A 10,478-nucleotide genomic window follows, 5' to 3' on the forward strand; every position below is an offset into this window, starting at 1 on the left:
GGGGGGGGGGGGGGGGGTCAAGGAGGTTGATTAGGCCTTATTGATTACATTACATTATATTGCTTGAAGATAATTTGGAATGAAGGGTTTGAATTATTGCATGTGATTATTATCAAATTCTAGGCTAGCAAGAGTAAAGTGCAACACACACCACTGCCGTCAAGGGCCGCCCCCCAACACACACTGGCAGCAGCGCGCAGCGGCACCATCAACATGTATTTCCCACCCCAGCCCGCTAGGTGGCTGTACCTACACTAGTTGCCAACGGTTGCCAACTGCTAGTAACAGAAGAAGAAGAGGAAAAACTTTGAGGCAACAACAACTTGAATTTCACGGGTGAGTTTCTTATCAAAGTCGTCTTATTAAAAATTTGAAACAACCGGAGTTGATCCTACGAGACAAGACGTACATAAAAGGCTTTTCTCGCAGTGCCGCCATGAGTGTGGGTTGGTTCATAGAATATAATGGAGGCGGGCGTTTTGATGCGCGGCGTACGGCGGCGGTGTGTGTTGCACTTAATGCAACAACAACAAATAAATAGTACATGACACAAACATGTGAGGTCATGTACTCTTCATATAAGTGAATAAAGCGCTACATAATGTAACAACATTATTTGATGTGGTTTAAGGCTTCAAGCCACTGAATAGCGTTCAGATAGATAGAGGGATGCTCTTATTGCCAAATGCATTATATATCAAATACCCACCTCAATACATACATACAGGTGCATCACCTGTTCAGTATTTTTTGTCATATATATATATATATATATATATATGTATATATATATAACTATATACATATATATATATATATATATATATATATGTATAGTTTCTACACCACCTAACCTCTTGTAATTTTATTGGGTCATGAAACAGCCACCTGCATAATGTTAAATAACGTTACCTTTGGGAGCATGGCACTGTCTTAATGAGCTCACATCACGCATGATTAGCCAGTAGCTTTCAACCCATTGTGTCACAGGTAAAGCTTCTAACATTAATGTTACTTAGCAAGAACTTAACTTTTTCTTAAACTTTAACTTACACTGCGCTGCTTGGTCGTCGCTAAAATTAAAAAATTAAAAAAAAAAAAATGTAATTCACTCACCGTGTCTGTCAGCTAGCAGTGTCATTGTCTTCCTGTCAACTGAATTCAAGTTTTCCGCGTTCCATCGATACATCAGATAACCTCCTGCGTGTCGTTTCAAAATAAAAGCTGTCCGGTGTGTTAATATGTTTACCATGCTGTTTGGGGCTTCTTCTGTTTTTTCTCTTTGAAATTTTACCGAGGTCCGGACCTCAGTGACCTCATAACTGGCTACAGCCATGGTTACTATGCTACTAGGGTTGCTGGTAAGGAAAGTCTCTTGCTACAAAGTGGCTTGTTTTTCAGTTTGGAGGTCATGTATGTTACTGTGCTATTGTTTTGCCTCCTTTCAAGTGTCTGTTTTTCACAGCAACTATATCTTTATTTCTAATCTTTATTTCCTATCCCAACTTGTCAAATATCACCACTTTATCACCACATATACAATCTTGCACATAGTAACTCTGCAAGATACCCAGTTTTTGCAAAATCATATTTTGCGAAAAAAATGTCTCTGACTTCTAAGTATTCTAGTGTATGATAGACATTTATCACTTTTGAAGCAGCTTTCTTTGAAATACATTAAACAGTGTTGCCAACTTTGTGACTTGGTCGCTATATTTAGCGAGTGTTCAGACCCCTCTAACGGCTCTTTTTCAAAAAAGTGACTAGCGACAAATGTAGCAACTTTTTCTGGGGTTACTGGAGACTTTTGGAGACTCTGACGTGAAAGCACGTGAAACGTTCTTACTCTTCTTAACAAGCAGTGGGTGCTGCCGTGGGCCCCTCCCCCATCCCAAAGCACTCACAGGTAGCCCAGTCCTCGTACAGCAGTCCCTCCAGAGCAGGATATGTTCACCCCTCTGTGTCCAGACTGCAAATGAATTGCGCATGTGTGAAGCCTCTTTCCTCACTGAGGAGTTGGCAACACTGACATGAAAATGCATCACACTTAGCACCAATAATGAAACCTTATGATGAAGCATGTATTATTACATCAATAAGTACACAAACAATGACATCTTAGGATTAGGCGAGTGACAAACTGCCAAAAAGGGCTTTAGTTTTTGAGATACCCCTACCAGAGTTATAACCAATCGCCACAATGTTTTTCCTCATCACAAAGGTCTCCTATATAAAATGGAGTATGGCATTTGAATATTTTACTGCAAACCTTGTTAAATTTACACATATTGTTATGCACCCCAAAACAAAAAAAGGACCAAAATAGAGCCTGGCCGTCTGGGACTTAAGTCGTATAAACTGATGTAGGCCAGTAACCCAAGCTCTGAGAGCTTTGAGACTGGACATGCTTACAGCCAGGAAGTTGCTTTACCTATTGGAAAAAAAAACTGGAAGTGAGTATCTTGATGTATGTAATGTATGGGCCTTAAAACACATGCCTAAAATATGCGGACTTGCAAAAAAAACAAGTATTTGCAGAATGTTCTCAGTTACTTTGTAGTTACTTGGCCAGACATTGTCATAGAAGCATAGGTCATGGCTTGATTAAAAGGTGGGGTTGTCCTGAATATACCAAATCCAGTAATACCAAATATGTCCATATTGCATGTATTGTCAGTGTGTTACATCTTTCAATGTATGAGGTGTCCCAATTGAAAGTAAACTAATTCATAATCAGGTGTCCAGTCCAAAGCTCATTTTCAGTAGTAAGAAGAATGTTTACCAATTAAATATCACTGCAAAGTATGTCTCTTGGGGTAAGTGCTGCTTTATATTTTTGGCATTTAATAGGCCTAATATTACGTTTCATATGACATATTCTAAAGTCATTACTGCATGATGGAAATGATAGTGATGATAATGATATGATAGAGTTAATGATAGAGTTCCAAATTACAGGAAATACCTGAGGGTCAGTGGGAATAAGGCCGCTCTATGTAGTTTTGTCAGCAACTACATCACCAAGAATCTCCCCAGAGAACACAGTCATCTTGGCAGGTGGCTTTGAAAAGAGAGGAGGTCAAGCGGGTTAGCACATCAGGTGTTGAGTGCTTGAGAAACCTTTACAGTGACCAGGAGGAGGCTGACACAAGATTGGTATTACATGCAGTACACCTTGCTCCATCACATTCCCAGATCATACTCAAATGTGATGATACAGACGTACTGGTTTTGCTCGTGTGCTACTCAAGCAAAGGGATGTTTGGATCCTCACCAGTGTTCATGCACTCTGGACATGGCCTGAAAGGCACTATGTGTAACAATTTCAGTTGTTCTTTGAGACAAACACATTTTGCAGTCAAAAGTGTGTCCTAGCACATGTGTATTTACCTCCATCTAAGTATGTCTGTAAGCTCCGAAATTCTCATTTACACATACATTGCGACCGGTGTCTCATCATGTACGTGCGCCATCTTGAAAATACAGGTACGTACAGGGACGTACTTAGAAATATGTAATCGCCTTTCGCGTTTTCACTTGTCGGTTTCCAGTTTCCGCCTGCAGGTAGAGTGACGAAAAGCAGCAGCAAGCGGGCTAGTCACAAGTGCCGGTGCATTTGAAAAAAGGCAAAAAGGCAAAAAGGCAACGTGACCGGCGATTTCAAAAACGAGGGTCAACATCAGGGTAGCGTTTCCCAGGTGGAGAGAGCTGCTGAAGGAGAATCACAGTTATCAGCGGCTGCTAACAGCGCCGCTAACAGCAGTGTTGCGAGGAGAGGGATGAGGTGTGTGAGGTTGAGCCACTTGTCAGTTGTCAAAAGACAAGATGTGATTGGTTTGTTTCGATTTACACCCGCCCCAACAGTCCTACGTTGTAAACACAGCCAGCATGGTGAGGAGGGGGTTTGTCAACTTGCGTCCCGTGTGTCTGTGTAGGAGCCTGAATGAATACTCCATGTAGTATCGGATGACATGGTTTCATCAATGTTATCATAGCTTTTTGGTACACAGCAGCTACCGTTGTTGCAATACGCGTTTGAAACAGTGAGGCGCTAGAGTGCGCTATCCGTTTCAATGCAATATACAATTTCAACACTAGATGGGAGAAATTCCTACACAGTGCCCGTTTAAGGAAAGATTTCTCCCAGTCTGTTCAATCGCTGAGATGAGAGCTTGGTGTCACTTTTTGTGCGTGTTTACCAGCATACCACGCCCTTACAGGTTGCGATACGACAAGCAGCTTCGACAGGATTGGGAAGACCACTGCCATCACAAGACTGAAGACCCATCTTAGTGACTTGAAGGATATGGTCAAGTTTGGACTATCTGAATCCCTAGAGGAAGCTTTGCCTGTGGCCAGAAAGTATGCTCTCCTGCTGTTTGGCCAAAAGAAAAACGAGAATGGCCGTCCCTGCACCACCCTGGATGAGCTGAGGTACACACTAGCATGTACAACAGATTTATCAGCAACAAATCTACCCCCACAGAAGATGCCTTCCAACAACATGTCTTGAGAGCCTTATACCAAACTGCTTTATGGTGTCAGAGCCACCTGGCCAGGCCTCACCTCTGGGACCCAGATGGTAGGAGGTGGAAGCTCAAAGAAGACGGATCCATTGAACCTGTGATGTTCCTGAAGGCACCAGCACCTAAAGAAGTTCGAGACATCATCCACCTGTATTGTAAGGATGGAAACTGCAATGATAACAGCAAATGCCAGTGTCTTTCAGTGGGCTTGACTTGCACTGAGTTTTGCTCTTGCTCTTTCCCAGACTGCCCAAATGTGACCCACTTTGTCACTGATGATAACGTGGATGAGTGACGTTGATAATTAGCAAAAGTAGCCAATGAAAACCCCAGCCAAAGAGATGGAGAGTGCTAGGGGAGTTTTTACTAAGTGATGTAAATAGTTTTATGAGAAGGATCAACAAGAACAAGCCGAAATGGGTGAGGGCATTGAGGATTGAAATGGAGGAACTAGAGGCCATTATGTCAAGAGGATATGGAGGAATATCAGACCAAGAAGTGGAAGGAGATGGAGGAGGACAAATGGAAGGAACTGGAGTCCCTCTGAGGACACTGATGACTTCAATGCCAAACATAGCTCAGCCAATAAAAAGCCAGTAAATAAATGATTAATTAATATCATTAAAATTGCTGTTCAAAGTTCTTGAAAAAAGAGAAAAACATCATTAAGGCCAAACTGCAACCCTGTCTCCTGGTGCTATTGCTGAGCCTCAAGCCTTAGCTAGACTCACTCATTGTTTCTATGACATTAGACTATTCATAAGGTATTATCTATTAGTTTCCTATCAGTTTCAATCAGTTCACATTGGAACCGTACAGCAAAATGTGTCACATGAAATGTATCAAATGTGTCATATATGGCAGACCATACTTAAAGTAACTTACTTTATAGTCACATTTAATTGGTCAATATTCTTCTCACCACTGATAATGAGCTTTTAGACAGAACACTTGAGTAAGCCTATACGTAAATCATTTTCATTCATTTGGGACTCCTCATACATTGAGTTATGTAACATTATTAACATACATGCTGTACATACAAATGTGGTATTGCTGGATTCAGCACAACTCTACCTTTCCAACAAGCTATATAGGTCTTTCTATGACAATCTTTGGCTAAGCAACTACAAAGTAAATGAGAACATTCTGCAAATATATTCTTTTTTTGCAAGTCCGCCTATTTTAGGTATATGTTTTAAGGCCTATACATTACATACACCAAGATACTCACTTCCAGTTTTTTCCAATAGGTAAAGCAACTTCTTGGCTGTAGGCATGCCAAGTTTCAAAGCTCTCAGAGCTTGGGTTATTGGCCTACATCAGTTTATATGTCTTAACTCCCAGGCGGCCAGGCTCTATTTTGATTCATATTTTGTTTTGGGGTGCATAACAATATGTGTAAATTTAACAATGTTTGCAGTAAAATTTTCAAATGCCATACTCCATTTCATATATAGGAGACCTTAGTGATGAGGAAAAACTTTGTGGTGATTGGTTATACCTTCGGTAGGGGTGACTCCAATTTTGGGGGGCATTGTCACTAGCCTAGATACTGCATGGACTGTTATACCATGAGTCCTTGCTACAGCTGATTGTCGAAGCGTGTGTAAGTGAGTTTAGGTATTCATAATGCATCATAAGCTCCATCAGTGAACCTCTAATCAACACATGCACATGGTTGAGTTTAGGAAAAAATAACAGGGTTTGGCTTTCTAATCTTACGGGAAGTGAACACCAGCCTCCCAGGTGAAAGTTGGTGGTTGTTGGACCCATCCACCACCCTTCCCACTGCCCTGCTCAGACTTCCACCATCTTAATAACCCCTTTATGACTATAATTATATTCAGGTCACCTGGATTCGTTTTGATTTTGTGGCCATAGAATTGTCAAAAAATGTGCCATGAGTGAGTGCTTCTGCCCCTTTTTCCAACATAACTTCAACTTTCAATATCTGGCAGTTATTCAATATTACTATGTGTTTTTGACTGTGTAATAACAGTTTAAAGGGAAAAAAGACAAAAAACGGATTTTGATTTTTCAAGTTTATAACAGGATAAGAACTCTGAAATGACATGAACAAACAATTTCACATGAACAATTTGAACTTTGACCTATTTTACATATATATATATATATATATATATATATATATATATATGTAACAGGGAAGTGATTTTCAGAGGGGGTCCTCTGTGGCCTGCCGTCCAATAGGACTCCAAGGAGAAATGCAGGAAGATCCTCCTGGATTTGCTGGCGTGTTTGGGGCCTTTGCTGCTGTCTGGCACACTTGTGAAGGATGTAGCTGTTCGTGACAGCAATGTCCAGAAAATGCTGGAAAACCGTGATGTGCCACCTTTTGGTTCTCCTGTGGGTGGAGTTGGTTCCCTGCATCTGGTCCGATGTGTCCACCCCTCCCATGTACTTGTTGTACTCAACCACAGCTGTTGGTTTGGGGACAGGGACCCTGTGACGCTGCCTATCCTCTTCCTTCTGCCAGTGGAGCACTGTCTCTCCATTGTACACAGTAAGTACAGTTGTACAGATGGAGACCTTTGGTGTCCATCCACTTAACAAATAAAGGGCATTTTCTGTGGTGGCTGGAACACCAACTATGTGCAACTCTCCATTGTCGGTAAGTCCCATAGGCCCCAAATCCCTACTGGCCCAGGTGACAGAAGAGGAGGGGGCTTGTGTAAAAGTTGTCACAGTAAATAATGTATCCAGACCCCAGGAAGTCTTTATTTACTAGTGACGCCACCATGTCTTAAGAGAGCCCCTTCCCTGATGCTGTTGTTGACCCCGTGTACAGAGAGAACAGGGATAGCCGTTCACATCAGCCAGCACGAAGAATTTCAGCCCCCACTTGGTCGGCTTGGCCTTCATGAATTATTTGATGGCAATCCTGGCTTTTGTGGCAACCATCCTCTCATCCACTGAGATGTGCTACTTTGGTTGGTAAACCGACATGCAGCAATTCTTCATGATGTCCAGGAGAGGTCTAAACTGGTGGGGACAGTCATACTCCCCTGTGCCCTTCTTCTGGTCGTGGTATTCTGGTGTGATTGCATCCTCTATTGGATCACTCATGCAGATTGGACAAAACTGCCATGAACCTGTCCCTGGACATGACGGTGGAGGGGAAGGCCACATGGTAAATTGAATTTGTCCTCCAAAAGTCTGACATCTTCGGTAGGTCCAGCAGGGAATTTTCTCCCTCTCTGCAGATTTCTGGCTGCATTTTTATTGGTGTTAGTGCATATCATTTTCAAAATTTCTGCGTCCAAAAAGTGAGAGAAAATTTCACCTGGAGTTGAGAGGTGGCTTAACTCCAGGAGCTCTTTTGGGATTGACCTTCAGTGGGCGAGGGATGATGTTCGGGTTGACCACGGTTTTCCACGCTGTTGCTGCAGGACGACATGGTGACCGGCTTCAGACAGCATCTCCTCCACCTCAATGACTGCGCACATGACTGTGGCCTCGTCTGTGACCATGACTGATTGTGCCAACCATTCAGGAGTTTCGGTACTGAGAAGCTCATGTTACAAATGTGCAACACGCTGGTGAATCTTGTCAGTGATTGGACGGTCTGCGGAAGTCCTGGGGGCCATCGTAATGACTAGTATATGGCTCTGTTTCTCTGCTTTCCGGTAGTGTTTTGAATTTTACAGATATCATAAGCGGTCTAGGAGTTACAGTTATGAGAAGTACATATGCCAAATCCTGTCGGCGGCGACAGGATAGTTGTTGTACCACCGCGTTTCCCTCTGAGATTGACGGGCGCTGTTCAACAATAACAGTGATCATGCAGATGTCTTTTTCGTTGATGTCTGACACCAGAAGTCACTGACCAAGCACCAGTATTTTACTAAACCTGGAGTTTAGGAATTTTCATGTATATTTTCCATTGTTTCAGTGCACTCTCTGTGTGTGTGTGTGTGTGTGTGTGTGTGTGTGTGTGTGTGTGTGTGAGTGTGTGTGTGTCAGTGAAGTTAGGACAGGCCATCTGACACCTCTCTGGGACACACACATTATCCATCAATCATATCTGGGAAATGAAATGTCTTTTTTTGCCGCTGTGGTTTAATTTGACACAGTAAGCAAAAACACAGTGCGCACTCTCACACACACACACACACACACACATTTGACCTCAGTTTCATCATGCTTCAATGCTATCTCCTCTCTCACCCTGCCTGTGAGCAGCCTGTATCCCACAATTGTTCCCTCTATTTTCTCTCTCTCTGGTGTATTACACTGACTGACAACATTCTCTCCATCCCTTCTCTCACTTCACTCCCTCTCATTTTTTAGGCACCAATGTCCCCTCCCTTTTTTTCTCATTCCTCACTACTCTTTCACCTCTCTTTCACTTACCCCATCTCCCATCTCTTCTTATTCTCCTTTATCTCTTTCCTGTCTTTTACCAACTTTACCCCCTTTTCTTTACTTTTCTTTAGTTTTAATTTATTTCCTCACTTATCTTCTTACTGTCCATCTTTTTCTCTCCATTCCTTCTCCCCTCTCTTCTTTTCACTCCTCTCTTCTACTATCTTCTCCATTTCTCCTTTCATCTCCTCTCTCCTTCTCTCTACATTACTACTCCCCTCTCCTCTTCTTTCCTTTCCTGTCTTTTCCCTCTCAGTTCCTTCTCTCCTTCCTTGTCCTTTTCTCTCCTCTCTTTTCCATTTGTCATTTCCTCTCCCCTCTCCTTCTCTCCTTCTCTCCTCTCCTTTTCTCTACATTACTTATCTCTTCTCCTGTCATTTCTTTTTCTGTCCTCTGCTCTCCATTCTTCCTCTCTTCTATTTTCCATCTCTCCTTTCCTCTTTCCTTCTCTGTGCGGCCCTGCCACAGCCACTGAGAGTGTTTGCAGAAAACCGTGCTCTGTCTGACCAATGGGATGATGAGTGTGAGTTCAGTTTCCCCTCTCTCTCCATCACACCAGCTGTGGGGGAGTGGCAGGAGGGTGGGGGTCAGCTGCTTTCCTTACAAACCCCTCGCCTAAACAGCTTTGAGGTGGTGGGAAAAAAGGCAGTCTATGAAGTCGGCGTTTAGGTTCTGAACCAGCGCTCTCTGGCAGGGCTGAAGGAGTCAAGGTGGGCTGAGTTCTTTGGCCCAGACATTTCCCGGAAAGGCAGCTGGCAGTCCCTGTACAAGATCCCTTTGGAGAAGCGTACAGCTGACCTCCAGTAGATGGTCGTACATGGGGCAATAGCTACGAACAGATACAGAGCACTCCTTGATCTGGAGCTAGGGGAGGGGTGTAGTTTCTGTTTGCACACAGAGACTCTTTTTCATTTGTTTGTTGAGTGTCCTCGGCTGTCACAGCTCTTTGACCTCTTAAGGAATTGGTTGCATGGTCTGGGGGATGCCTTTTCTTTTCCACTGTTCATTTTTGGTCCAAAATACAGTGCTAAAAACAAAAAAGTACACACTTTGATAAACTTTCTGCTGGGGTCTGCCAAGTTGGCTATCTGGCTGACTCGCAGGAACCAAACTCAGGGTGCCGGCAGCGTGGAGCCGGTGCCGGTCTTAAGCTGTTAGCAAACGTCGTCAACGTCAAGATTACATACAAAGTCAATGCAAAGACGCGATTAGACGTGCATTCGCGCCGGGCGGCGTGATGGACGTGTCTAGCGCGACGCGATAGACGCGAAATTTGCATCCAACGCCTCATTGCTCGAGTTGAAAATATTGAACTTTTGAGGCGAATTCACGTGACGCTGTGCCGCGAAAGCCAATCAGCGTTGAGATACTCCCGACGTCACTGGCGTGTGTCAACGTCCAGTTGTTGACACAGCAATAAACTGCTACTCACCGGAGACAGATGGACAGACGCTCTGCAGCTGAAATGGAGCGCCTGTAGTTGGTGTCCTGCTGGGAGATCCTGGCACCAACCCTCGCCAACAGGCCCTCAAACTGGGCCCCAGTCAGCCTGAAGTAACGCTG

The sequence above is a fragment of the Epinephelus moara genome, chromosome 7 (assembly GCF_006386435.1).
Source record: "Epinephelus moara isolate mb chromosome 7, YSFRI_EMoa_1.0, whole genome shotgun sequence".
Taxonomy (NCBI): Eukaryota; Metazoa; Chordata; class Actinopteri; order Perciformes; family Serranidae; genus Epinephelus; species Epinephelus moara.